Source organism: Quercus robur, chromosome 2 (genome assembly GCF_932294415.1).
Source record: "Quercus robur chromosome 2, dhQueRobu3.1, whole genome shotgun sequence".
Classification (NCBI taxonomy): domain Eukaryota; kingdom Viridiplantae; phylum Streptophyta; class Magnoliopsida; order Fagales; family Fagaceae; genus Quercus; species Quercus robur.
Window position 1 is genome coordinate 26,049,039 of NC_065535.1, and position 14,412 is coordinate 26,063,450.

Here is a 14,412-nt window from a genome sequence, read left to right on the forward strand (position 1 = left end):
GTTTGACCTGTATTCCATTTTAGGATGTCCCAAAATTATGTCATATTTGAAAAGTCAAACACCATTGATTTATTAACATTCCCTTTATGCCCTTAATTTATTTGTGGTAGCATTTTTTTTAATTAAGAACCTAAATTTTGAAATCCATTAAAGCTACTGTTTTGCCACAAGTAGAGTTTCTAATCTACCGTGTTAAAATTTTATTTAAAGATAAAGATTGAATTTGGATTAGGCTTGGTGGCTATAGAATTTCGATTTGAATATAGGTTTGCAAATTGTAAGAGTAGTACATTAATAGAAATTGAAATCTACAATAACTTTGAAAATTTCTTGGTAGTTGGCGCCAATACTAGAAATGTTTTTTTTTTTAATAATTTTTTGATAAATTTGTTTAAGGGTAATTTAGGAAATTTCTAACTTTTTTTTAAAAGAGATAAGGCTATTAATGATGTTTCCCTAAATAATTGGGTTTTTCTAACTAAGCCAAACAATTTGGGACGGAGAGAGTATGCAATAACAGCTAATAACAAACATGCAAACTAACTTTCCCCCTGAGTTAGATACATAAAAAATAAAATAAAGAAATAAAATCATTTTCTCCCCTTTTCTAAAACAATTTCATCTCCCCCTAAATAAAACCAGCTAAAAACCTTTTTTCCAAATTTCATCTATTTCTCCCCCTTTTTGTTACGTATTGACAAAGACAATCCAATCAGAACGTAGATAGTAAACATACATAACAGAGGTCAAGAGAAAATTGAGAGACAAGGAACCAACAAAAGAAATAAGCTCTATAGAAAATAAAGGCAACTCCCCCTACAAAGAGCAATAACTTCCCCTATGAACAGTATAGGTTTTAAAAACAGTTTTCTCGCCCTATAAAAATAAGAAAAACAAAACAGGTTTTGATAAAAAATAGTTTTGGTGAAAATTTAGGAGGTTGGGAAAAATAAATAAACACAAACCAAAATTTTAAAAAAAAAAATTAGGTGAGGATACACATGAATACAAATATTCTCTCTTTCAATAAATGCAAACTTGACAATATGTGACCTATAAACAAATGCATGCAAACACTTCCAGACACAATCAGTTAAGACTATACAATATAGATCTCAATAATATAAAAATTCAGCATATATGCAAAGTATTTTCATGTGTCAAGGAGTTTTGAACTCAAATCAACCTCAAGAGAAAAGAAAATATTTGCACATTTATTATCCATTGTATCTCTAAAAAAATATTCACAATTTTTAGCAGTTTACACATCAAGAACAATAGCATATACTAACATGTACTGAACTCAAAAATTAATCAACCAATTTTAAATCAAGTTGAGTACCCAATTTAGCAAAATGCATGCGTGTTGTGTGTGAAAACAATATATGAGAGAAATGACTACAAAAATGCAAGATAGATAAAGAAAATGATGGAATGCATGTCCTATTCTATGAGTGCAATGCATGTGCATCCAATAACAAATGATGCATGACAAGATTGATCGGTCAAGAATAAAAAACTGAATTTTTCCAATTTCAATTGCTCGAACATCGATCAAGCATCAATCGAGAGAGGTAGAGAGTTTTGAACACAAAAACTCACAGTTTCGATCAATCAAGGTAGATTTTAGATTGGTTGAATAATGCAAATTTTAAAACTTTAAAAATCTGGAGATTTTATGCAAAAAAAAAAAAAAAAAAAAAAAAAAAAAAAACAACTTTAGAGCAGTTTTTGAGACTCAATGCTTATGCACATGATCTAGAAAAGTTTTAAAAACATGATGCCTCTTAAATGTAAATATTAAAACCAATCAAGAAGTTGAAAACAAAGATTTAAACTTCTAAACACATTATTCTTCAAATTCTCAACCAAAATTAAAAAAAAAAAAATTATATTTACACATCAATTCATATGCAATTAAAGATGGCCTGATTAGACAACACACACAGTCTCATGTACTTGATTTAGCAAAGATTTGTCTGTAGTGTGTGCTACTAGTAAGTGTACAAAATACAGAATAAGTAATATGTAGATAGCATTCAAGCAAATTTTATGCATTATCAATCACATTAGATTGAAAGTGACTATCACCTAAAGAGTTACATCATATAACTCTCACATCTCCTAGAAAACACACTTGCAATCATGTAAAAACATTTTAATTCTTTTTGCTTTTTTTTTTTTTTTTTTTTTGAGCACAATCAAAAATATCATGCATGGGCATATAGAAGATAGAAAAGAAAATACGCTTGTTAAAAACGTCTTCCTTTTTTTTTACACCTCGTTTTATCTTGTTGTGCAAGCTAGGGCTGTAAATTAGCCAACCTTTACCAAGTAGTACGTGTTTGAGCTTGGCTTGTCAATAAAAATTAAATACTGATGCTTGAGACAAGCCTAAAAACAATGTTTGAACTCAAGCTCTTGAGAATGCTAAGCTCGAGCTTAATATCAAGCTCAAACTTGAGCTTAATTCAAGCTTTTTAGCTTGAGGTCCAAAAAAAATTGCATCATCAAATGCTTATATCACCAAAAATCAAGAAAACAAAAAAAATAAAATAAAATACTCATTTTATAATGCTTCTAATTCCACCGGTGATTAGAAACTATTCAAATTACAACTTTACATAATTAAATCTATCCATTCATCATTCATTGTCTATAGCTTGAGTAATTGTTCAAAATACAATTTTTACATCCACATTTGTCATCCGTGCAACTATAATCTTCATAAATCTAAATAAATTAATATTCCAAAACATATATGAATAAACAAGCTATAAATTAACATTCCAAAACAAATGTGTAATATCATAATAATGAGTTTATTTAACCATATATCAAGCTATAAACGAGTCTAAACTCAACATGTTTTGTATCAAGCCTTATTGTTCACAAGCTTGTTCACAAATAATTTTTTTTGCTTTTACTTGGCTTGTTTATAAAACGAGCCTAAAACCAAAGTTTAAGCTTGGCTTATTTATAAACAAACGAACATGAATGAGTTTTTTATCGAGCCAAACCCGAGTTGTTCATGAATGGTTTGATTCATTTACAACCCTACTTCAAAGTATGGAGAGTAATTTTTAATACGGAGCAATGTAATAAAAATATAAAATGGCCAACCAATGCCTTCATATAAATGAAATATATAGGGCAGCAAAAATGAAGTATTTCTTCAACAAGTAATTTTTTTTTTAATGGATAATAGATAATTATATTACACGTTTATTACTCAATTAAAGTATTTTTTCAACAAATAATTTTTTTTTTGAACAAAATACTTGAATAGCCTTCATAAACATTTTATAAAACTCTTGGACTCCCGAATTTGGAGTATCTTAGCTTCACGCTATTCACAAGGTTCAACAAGTAATCGACATTTCACAATCAAGGGTGCAGTACTATGGGCAAGATTTAGGTACTGTACTTAAGTGTTGTTCTTTAAATTCCCTTCTATAGTGAATTTTTCTTTATAGAATGGAAGTATATTTTTTAGTTAAGTAGCCACATAGCTAAATTTTAAGAGGAAAATCTAAGGAATCTAAGTTATGTCAATAGTACTATTTGTAGTAGCGGTCCTTATATATCATATTAAGGATCGAAAGACAATCGAAAGAAAATATATTTATTTGATAGGACTTCTTCCTATACCTATGAATTTAATTGGACCCAAAAATGATACCTAAGTTTTGACCATAGTTTTGTTTGTAATAGTGGTCCTTATATATCATATTAAGGATCTAAAGATGATCAAAAGAAAAAATATCTATTTTGACAAGACTTCTTCCTATAGCTATGAATTTCATTGGACCCAAAAATGATACATTGGAACTCTTTTGGCTCTTCCAATATCAATAGGTTGTTTGTTTCGCTCTTGTATCTTCCAAAAGGATAAAAGAGAAAAAGAGTCTTCCAATATCAATAGGTTGTTTGTTTCGCTCTTGTATCTTCCAAAAGGATAAAAGTGAAAAAGGAATGGTTAGGAAAATAAATAAGATAAATTAATAATTAGTGGTCATTAATAAGAATGAAAATGTGAACCCTTAAGAAATGCATTTATTCCATTCAAAATTTTTAATTATATACCACATGTTTAGTATGCCATACATGCACAAATAATTTTTTAACAAGTAAATGAATAGATGTCATCGTAACATGCATCTACTAGTTTTAGAATCTAATTTTTATAATATATTATAAATTATAGATGGTAACAAATAATGATGTGATATAATATTTAATACTCAAAATAAATTTATAGGAATCTTAAAATCTCAACGTTAGGAAAATGCCATATTCATTTGCTATGTGTGTTGTTGCTATTTTTAAATTCATGCGACCAAAAAAAAAAATCACTGCACCCCAATCACCAATACACATCCTCCAACCACTAGATCACACCTTTTTGTGATGAATCACCGCCTCCCAGCTGCAATTTCGAGCCTCTCAGTCTCGTATCACTACCAACTGTTGGAATATTTTTATTAAATGCTGATATAAGTGATTTAATAGAAATCAGATTTCATTTCTATGATGTCTTTTCTGTTGTGAGTAGGAACCAAACCATCTGTTGTCTCAATCAAACTCAGCAAATGCACTTTTCCTTGAAACTGGAAATATCACCTATTCTTAACTTTTCTTCCTCTTCTTGAAAACTTATTTTTGAAAACAGAAGCCAAACACAAATCATGTAAAAATTGTGTTTTGTGAACCTAAACCATTCCCTTGAAATCTTACATCCATATTTATCTGGGGTTCAGGGTACCAAAACATTGTGTTAATATTTTCATTTGTCTATACAGGTAGCGTATGCATTTTGATTGACACTGCCTCAGTTAACAATTTGAACAAAACTAAATAAAATTCCGAAATAATATTGTAACATTTTTTTGCCCAAATTATTCTGTTCTTCGAGCCAATAGGCCATAACTCGAAAAAGGAAATCTTATTACAACCCAAAAATCTGTAGTACGAAGATTTCTATTGTATATTTTTTGATCACGAAACAAACACTGAAATGGTTAAACTGAATTAAAAAGGAAAGAAAAGAAGGAACCATCAGAAACCAAAGTTTATCCCCATAAACAAAATGTTGTACGGTCCGCATCATGGTTCGATCTTCTGAAAGAAGAAGACCGCATCACTTGGTTCCTTCTTTTTTTTCTTTCCTCTTAATTTTCTTTTAAAAATAAATAATAATAATCATCATCATCATCATCATCATCAAAAATCTATAGAATATAAAAAGACCCAGAAGATTGCCAAGAAAATAAACTAGCAAACACAAACTGAAAACATAAAAAGAAATTTGCCCAAATAAATGCAACAACAGAAAGAGTGGAAACAGAGAAAGGAGCTCAGAAAAAATATGGGTTGTGAGAAATTTATCAGCACAGATTGATGTAAACATCATCAGAGTGGTGCATGACTATCTCTATTCCTCATCACAGCTCCCTCCACGGAGAATTTCAGTCCTGACCTAATCAAAACTCAACCTGCAAATAATAATAAATAAGCTATAAAGAGAGAGAGAGAGAGAAGTGAACAAACAAGAAGAAGAGAGGGATGTGGATCTGAACGGTGTTTGCCCCAATTTATATACTGGGAGGATTAGTCTGAGCCTCTTTGTGAGAGATAAAAGGTAAAGCTGAAGCGAGAAAACCCTAGTTCTCCTTTGAAGTGTGATGACATTTTTAACCCTCTTATTTGTACTCGAATTCTCATTATTACCCTTTCTTTCCTTCTTTCTTTCTTTTCTCCTTTCCTCTTGCAATTGATATCAAAATGGGCTTTTAACCCCAAAAAAAAAAAAAGCTAAATACCTCTTATTTTTAAAATATATAGCAAAATAGTTATTTTTCAAAATATTTTGCAAAATGTCCTATTTTTTAAACTTAATATTACTGATATCGAATTTTAGGGGAACTCAACATTAACAATGTCAAATTCTACACATATTTTTACCACTTGAATTTTTTTGAAAATTTTGCATAAAACTCAACAGAGGTATCTTGGATACTTTGAAAAAATGGTTATTGTAAGGACACGTTTTGATCCACAGCCTAAGAGATTTGGACAATAGCCCAATGAGCCCAAAGTAATAAATTTGTTAGAGAGTGGGCTTGTTACTGAACATTCAATGAATTAGAATGTGAATCACAAATAGGCTAGTTGGTATTAGAATGAGTAAAAGTTGTAAAACAAACAGTTTGAAAGGAAAAATACTCCTTAGTCAGGTCCCAGGATGGTATGTTCTTATATATTTCTCTTAGACTTATAAGAATATTCAAGTTCTTAGTTCCACAGTGATTTCTTTTCTGGTTTTTCTGATGATCCTCTCTGTAATGGAGTCATCCTCCTTTTATACTCCCTTCCATTCTTTCATCTTAACCATCCACGTGTAGATCAGATTACTAATTTCCTTGATACTTGTCCCATTAGCACCAGTTGTAAGGCTAGAAGTTACTATTTAGATATTACCTCCACATTAATGCGTCCAATTGATTTGGTATAGAGCATTCAATGCAGTGGTAGCAGCTTTCTTCTCAGATATTTCTCAATTCTTTGTTGGCTCAACCCTCTCTGAAGCTTATCCTTCCAAGCATGATTGCCCGCTACTCAATACTTGATGAGCGGTCAGACTTTAGGCTTCCACTCTATTGGCTGAGAAAGGGTAGCTCCTCGGACAACATCACCTGTTCATTATGACCAGACCTCTTCCTCGGCCCAATAATCTACTTGCCTTCGCTAGTACTTATCTGTCCTCAGGCTCTTTAACGTTCTTGGGTGTGACCCACGGCCCAATATCCTTATCTGGGCCATTCATTCCTATAGTTATTTAGTTAAATAGTTTAAAAATAAAAGGTAAATAGTCATTTTTCACCATGGAGCATCAGGTGATATACATACACACACACGCACGTGTGAGGGGAAAAAAGAACAAAAAAAGAAATAAATGACAAGTAGTTATTGACATGACTCTTTTAATACTACATAAAATAATTTATTATAATTAAATAACACAATAAGAAATCAATTAGCCACATCAATATTTTTCGTGAAACAAATGATGACCATGATGAAATTGAAACTCAAGAATTATAATGAAAAATTTTATTAAAAAAAACTACATCACATGATTTTCTCAAGATAAAATACATATGATATTAGAAAATATATTAAAGTTTAGAAACAATTATCAACATTATGAACAATAGTAAAATATAAACAACTAAACATATTTTATAAGAGCAAACTTAATTGTACGATGAATATGTACAACTTTGCACAAACAACATCAATTATAATAAAAGTAAACTATTTATAACAATAAGAATAATATACTTTAACAATAAAATTGCTTTCTATGTTCAATACAGTAAACAATATAATAGCATATAATGTATTAACCAGTCCCATGGAAAATGATAACCTTAGAGAGGCAAATGATGACAATGGCTCTTAAGGGTAAACAATACAATGCACTACATCACAATAAACAATACGTTGGCCAAAGACCATACTTAACCCTATGTTGGTAAAGGTTATAGACAATCAAGCTAAATATTTAAAAACCTTTTCTTTTTCTTTAATAATATTTATAAAATATTGTACACTTATAAATCATAAAATACTTATTCATATAAAGAACTTTTATATTCATTAGAAAAGTCCATTTCAAATATATACATGTACAATACAATAACTTAGAGGAATCATGTTCCAAAGTCTACTTACTTTGAATCGCTAAACCAAGTTTCACCTTGATTGTCTCAAGCGATATCAACTAGAACCTTGGTGTTAGTGTGGCTTGAATTTTGCCACAAGCCCATAAGGCCCAACCAAGCCCAATCCGGTCATAGAAATTGACCTAATACAAGTTGTATTAGGAATCCCATCCAGCCGACTCTATAAAGTAATATATATATATATATGTGCTTTATTATATGCGGCCAAGAAGAAGAGAATTGATTTAAAAGAAATTCCAATTAACCTAGTGAGCAGCCGCATGAGAGAAAATAGAGAAAAGAGAGGGCAGCCAACTTCTATTCTTATTTTTTCTGTGAGAGAGTGCTAGGGTGTAATTGGGAATTGGGTTTTTTGAGAGTGTTCTTGTGCACTATTGTATTTTCCCTGATAATAGTGAAATCCCTGCAACTCCGTGGACGTAGGCAAATTGCCGAACCACGTAAATATTGTCTTGTGCGTGTAATTGTTTTCTTTGGCGTGTGTTTTCTCTATATGTTTTGTTTCTCACAAGTTGGGATTTTGATTAAATTCCCTACAACTGGTATCAGAGCCTAGGGTTAGGTTTGAGTGGGAGCAATGGCAGAGGAAGCAGGAAAGGCGTCTGGAATAGAAAATTTCGATGGCACAGACTTTGGATTTTGGAAGATGCAAATCGAGGATTACCTTTATGGGAGGAAGTTGCATCTACCGCTTCTAGGGGAAAAACCTGAGGCTATGAAGGCTGAGGAATGGGCTCTTCTTGACAAACAGGTATTGGGAGTTATTAGGTTAACTCTGTCTAGGTCTGTTGCACACAATGTTATAAAGGAGAAGACCATAGCAGATCTGATGAAGGCTTTGTCTGGTATGTATGAAAAGACGTAAGCAAACAATAAGGTGCACTTGATGAAGAAACTGTTTAATCTGAAGATGGCAGAGAATGCATCAGTAGCACAACATCTGAATGAATTTAACACTATCACAAATCAATTGTCGTCTGTAGAAATTGATTTTGATGATGAGATCCGTGCACTGATCGTTTTGACTTCTTTGCCAAACAGTTGGGAGGCAATGAGGATGGCAGTAAGTAATTCTACAGGAAAGGAAAAACTCAAGTACAATGATATACGAGATTTAATTCTGGCTGAGGAGATTCGCAGAAGAGATGCAGGTGAAACCTCAAGATCTGGTTCTGCCCTAAACCTTGAGATAAGAGGCAAAGGTAATAACAGAAATTCAAATCGGGCCAGATCAAAATCCAGAAATTCTAATCGGAATAGAAGTAAATCTAGATCAGGCCAACAAGTACAATGCTGGAATTGTGGGAAAACAGGTCACTTTAGGAACCAATGCAAAAGTCCTAAGAAGAAGAATGAAGATGATTCTGCTAATACTGTAACAGAAGAGGTACAGGACGCATTACTTCTTGCAGTAGACAGTCCACTTGATGATTGGGTTTTGGACTCAGGAGCTTCGTTTCATACCACTCCACACCAAGAAATCATACAGAACTATGCTGCAGGTGATTTTGGTAAGGTGTATTTGGCTGATGGTTAAGCCTTGGATGTTATGGGTATGGGAGATGTCCGGATATTATTGTCCAATGGGTCTGTTTGGTTACTGGAGAAGGTTCGACATATTCCTGACCTAAGGAGAAATCTGATTTCTATTGGACAACTTGATGATGAAGGGCATGCAATACTATTTGTTGGTGGTACTTGGAAGGTTACAAAGGGAGCTAGGGTATTGGCTCATAGAAAGAAAACTGGTACTCTGTACATGACCTCAAGTCCAAGAGACACAATTGCAGTTGCTGATGCAAGTACTGATACAAGCCTATGGCACCGCAGACTTGGTTACATGAGTGAGAAAGGGATGAAGATGCTGCTGTCAAAAGGAAAACTACTAGAATTGAAGTCCATTGATTTTGACATGTGTGAAAATTGCATCTTAGGAAAGTAGAAAAAAGTGAGCTTCTTGAAAACTGGCAAGACACCGAAGGCTGAAAAATTGGAGTTAGTACACACTGATTTGTGGGGGCCTTCTCCGATTGCATCCCTTGGAGGTTTAAGGTACTACATCACTTTCATTAATGACTCAAGCAGAAAAGTATGGATTTATTTTCTGAAAAATAAATCTGATGTATTTGAAACTTTTAAGAAGTGGAAGGCTATGGTTGAGATAGAAACAGGTTTGAAAGTAAAATGTTTGAGGTCAGATAATGGAGGAGAGTACATAGATGGAGGGTTCAGTGAGTATTGTGCTGCACAGGGAATTAGGATAGAGAAGACCATTCCTGGGACACCACAGCAGAATGGTGTGGCTGAGCGCATGAACAGAACTCTCAATGAGCGTGCTAGGAGTATGAGGTTGCATGCTAGACTACCAAAAACTTTTTGGGCTGATGCTCTTAGCACTACAGCTTACCTGATAAACCGAGGACCTTCAATTCCCATGGAGTTCAGACTTCCTGAGGAGATTTAGAGCGATAAAGAGGTAAAGTTTTCACACTTAAAAGTTTTTGGTTGTGTTTCTTATGTTCATATTGATTCTGATGCTCGTAGTAAACTTGATGTAAAGTCTAAAATATGTTTTTTCATTGGCTATGGTGATGAGAAATTTGGCTATAGGTTTTGGGATGAACAAAACAGGAAAATCATCAGAAGTAGAAATGTGATATTTAATGAACAGGTTACGTATAAGGAGAGGTCAACTGTAGTGTCAGATGTTACAGAGATAGATCAGAAGAAATCTGAGTTTGTCAACTTAGATGAATTAACTGAAAGTACTGTCCGAAAAGGGGTGAAGAAGATAAGGAGAATGTAAATTCACAGGTAGATCTGAGTACACCTGTAGCTAAAGTCCGCAGATCTTCCAGAAACATTAGACCTCCACAGCGTTATTCACCCACTCTAAATTATCTCCTGTTGACTGATGGTGGTGAGCCAGAGTGTTATGATGAAGCCTTACAATATGAGAATTCAAGCAAGTGGGAGTTAGCCATGAAGGATGAGATGGATTCCTTGTTGGGGAATCAGATATAGGAACTGACTGAATTGCTAGTAGGAAAGAAGGCTTTGCACAACAAGTGGGTATACAGAATAAAGAATGAGCATGATGGTAGCAAACGTTACAAGGCCAGATTAGTTGTTAAAGGGTTCCAACAAAAGGAAGGCATTGACTACACAGAAATATTTTCTCCAGTTGTGAAGATGTCAACAATCAGACTGGTACTAGAAATGGTGGCTGCAGAAAACTTACATCTTGAGTAATTAGATGTGAAGACAGCATTCCTTCATGGTGACTTGGAGGAAGACCTTTACATGATTCAGCCAGAAGGGTTCATTGCTCAAGGACAAGAGAATTTAGTCTGCAAACTGAGAAAGAGCTTGTATGGCCTAAAACAAAGCTCCTAGACAGTGGTACAAGAAATTTGACAGTTTTATGTATAGAATTGGGTTCAAGAGATGTGAAGCTGATCACTGTTGCTATGTTAAGTCTTTTGAAAATTCTTACATCATATTACTGTTGTATGTGGATGATATGCTTATTGCAAGGTCTAGCATTGAGGAGATTAATAATCTGAAGAAGCAATTGTCCAAATAGTTTGCAATGAAGGATTTGGGAGCTGTAAAGCAAATCCTTGGTATGAGAATCATTAGAGACAAGGCTAATGGTACATTGAAACTTTCACAGTCAGAGTATGTGAAGAAAGTTCTCAGCAGGTTCAACATGAATGAAACTAAACTAGTGAGCACACCCTTGGGTAGTCATTTCAAATTAAGCAAAGAGCAGTCACCAAAGATAGAAGAAGAAAAGGACCACATGAGCAAGGTGCCCTATGCCTCAGCTATTGGCAGCTTAATGTATGCTATGGTGTGTACAAGGCCAGACATTGCACATACAGTGGGAGTTGTGAGCAGATTCATGAGTAGGCCTGGAAAGCAGCATTGGGAGGCAGTCAAGTGGATTCTGAGATATCTGAAGGGTTCATCAGATACATGTCTTTGCTTCACAGGTGCAAGTTTGAAACTGCAGGGTTATGTAGATGTTGATTTTGCTGGTAATATTGATAGTAGAAAGAGTACTACTGGGTTTGTTTTTACTCTGGGTGGTACAGCAATATCATGGGCTTCAAATCTGCAAAAGATTGTCACTTTGTCTAGTACAGAAGCTGAGTATATTGCAGCAACTGAAACTGGAAATGAGATGATTTGGCTACATGGTTTCTTAGATGAATTGGGTAAGAAGCAGAATATGGGAATTCCACACAGTGACAGTCAGAGTGCAATCTTTCTTGCCAAAAATTCAGCTTTTCATTCAAAGTCGAAGCATATACAAACAAAATACCACTTTATCTGTTACCTTGTTGAAGATAAGCTGGTAATGCTTGAGAAGATTTGTGGATCTAAGAACCCGACAGACATGTTGACTAAGGGTGTCACTATTGAGAAGTTGAAGCTATGCGCAGCTTCAATTGGTCTTCTAGCTTGAGGACAGGAGAATGAGTTGCAGGGATGAGGGATTATGTTATGGAGGATTGTGGCTGATGTTTGCAGCTTGTGAGCCCTTAAGGGCTAAGGTGGAGCTAATAGAGGAGTTTGCTAGTGTAACTTGATCAATTCAAGCCAAGGTGGAGATTTGTTAGTGTGGCTTGAATTTTGCCACAAGCCCATAAGGCCCAACCAAGCCCAATCCGGTCATAGAAATTGACCTAATACAAATTGTATTAGGAATCCCATCCAACCGACTTTATAAAGTAATATATATATATATATATATGTGTGTGCGCTTTATTATATGCGGCCAAGAAGAAGAGAATTGATTTAAGAGAAATTCCAATTAACCTAGTGAGCAGCCGCATGAGAGAAAATAGAGAAAAGAGAGGCAGCCAGCTTCTATTCTTATTTTTTCTGTGAGAGAGTGCTAGGGTGTAATTGGGAATTAGGTTTCTTAAGAGTGTTCTTGTGCACTATTGTATTTTCCCTGATAATAGTGAAATCCCTGCAACTCCGTGGACGTAGGCAAATTACCGAACCACGTAAATATTGTCTTGTGCGTATGATTGTTTTCTTTGGCGTGTATTTTCTCTATTTGTTTTGTTTCTCACAGGTTGGGATTTTGATTAAATTCCCTACACTTGGTACTATCCTTGTGAAGTTTAGAAATTAAGGATTGGAGAACTTTGTCGTTGAAATCAATAAGATGAGAGGAATTGATTCATTGTAAATGATTGAATAAGACGTAGAGAATATATATCAAGGCAAGGACTAGCTCAATTCTACCACATTAATTAGTAACTCCTCTTATCAAAAAAATAATTAGTAACTCCCGCAAATCAGTTGATAAAACACAATCCTACCTCAATAGAAAAGCTTTCATATCAGCCGATATAACACAATCCTAACTTATGTAACACCTTAAATCAACCAATAACTCCTTAAAATCAATGAATAAAAATGAAAACACCCCATATTTATAAGGACGAAGACTGATGAGTTTTCCGTAAAAATAACTTGTTGATGGTCGTTTTCACAACAGATTTTTTACAAGCCTGATTCAGTCAAGTCTGACCTTCTTGTGAGCCCAATTCACTTCTTTTTTTTTTTTTTTTTTTTTTTTTTAAGTATAGCCCAAACCCATGTGACATTATGGGGATTTAAGGGGGTGTGGTTTGGAGTGTTTGAATAGACTCTTTTGAACCTTTTGCTTGAGCTCCTGCCGTGTGTGTTGCTAAGCGAACTAGGGACACTAAAAACAATTAAGGCTCACGAGAAGAGTCTAGTACCCAAAAATTTCAGCCAAATAGAGGTCTCTAGCTCTTGCTATTTGTGGCCGAACTTTCTGACCAAGTCATTTTGGCTCCTAGAGCATGGCTGGCCCCATTTAACTAACTTTGGTTGCAACCTGCCAATAAATGCAACCTCCCAAAAACCTAAGAGGCTGTTTGGTTGGGAGAATAGAAAATATTTTAGTTTTCCTCGTTTGTGTTTGGTTTGGAAGGGTGAAAAAGTGGAGAGATAGAAATTTTTTTTGTTTGGTAGAGAAGAGAAATGGGAGGATAGAAAATAGAGTTTGTATAAATTTACTCATATTTCCTTATCAAAAATGATTCCCAATTAAAAAAAAATGCAAACAATCAACCAAAAAAAAAAAAACAATTACCCAAGTTTATTAGAAAAGAAAATTCATGCCTAATTAAAAATAAGAAATTAAAAAATAAAAAATAAAAAGAGAATGTCCAAAAAAAGGGCAGTGTATGGTGTACGGTGCACATGTATCATGCTAAAATAAAAAATTCGTCCAGTTAAAATGAAAAGAAAAAGAGAGGAATAAAAAATAGGGTAGGCAACATAGTTACGCCTAGCTAGGGGCAATTTTATCCAAATATTTTTGGCCACTTTTCTCTCCTATTTTCTCCCAATTTGGAGAGATTGTGTTTTGGTGGGGTAAGAAAGAAAACTTGTGGGCCCCACCCACCAAAATCTCTCCCCTTTTCCACCCTTAACCAAATAACCACAGACACCATTTTCTCTTCACTTTTCTCTCCATCATTTTCCATCCACCCTATAAATACTCCAACCAAACGAAGCCTAAAATCAACCAGGAATTGCAACTAATGAGGCTTAGTCAAAATATTTCCTTAACTATGCAAAAAGCAAGCCAACCCTTTTATTCAAAAAG

General features: G+C 34.0%; 1 non-coding gene across 1 annotated transcript; it reads right to left on the minus strand.

The window, feature by feature from the left end:
* Positions 1–5,353: 5,353 nt before the first annotated feature.
* On the minus strand, positions 5,354–5,453 carry LOC126716215 (small nucleolar RNA Z221/R21b). Its single transcript, XR_007652033.1, has one exon. It is a non-coding gene; the product is annotated as a small nucleolar RNA Z221/R21b (small nucleolar RNA).
* Between the last annotated feature and the right edge of the window lie 8,959 nt (positions 5,454–14,412).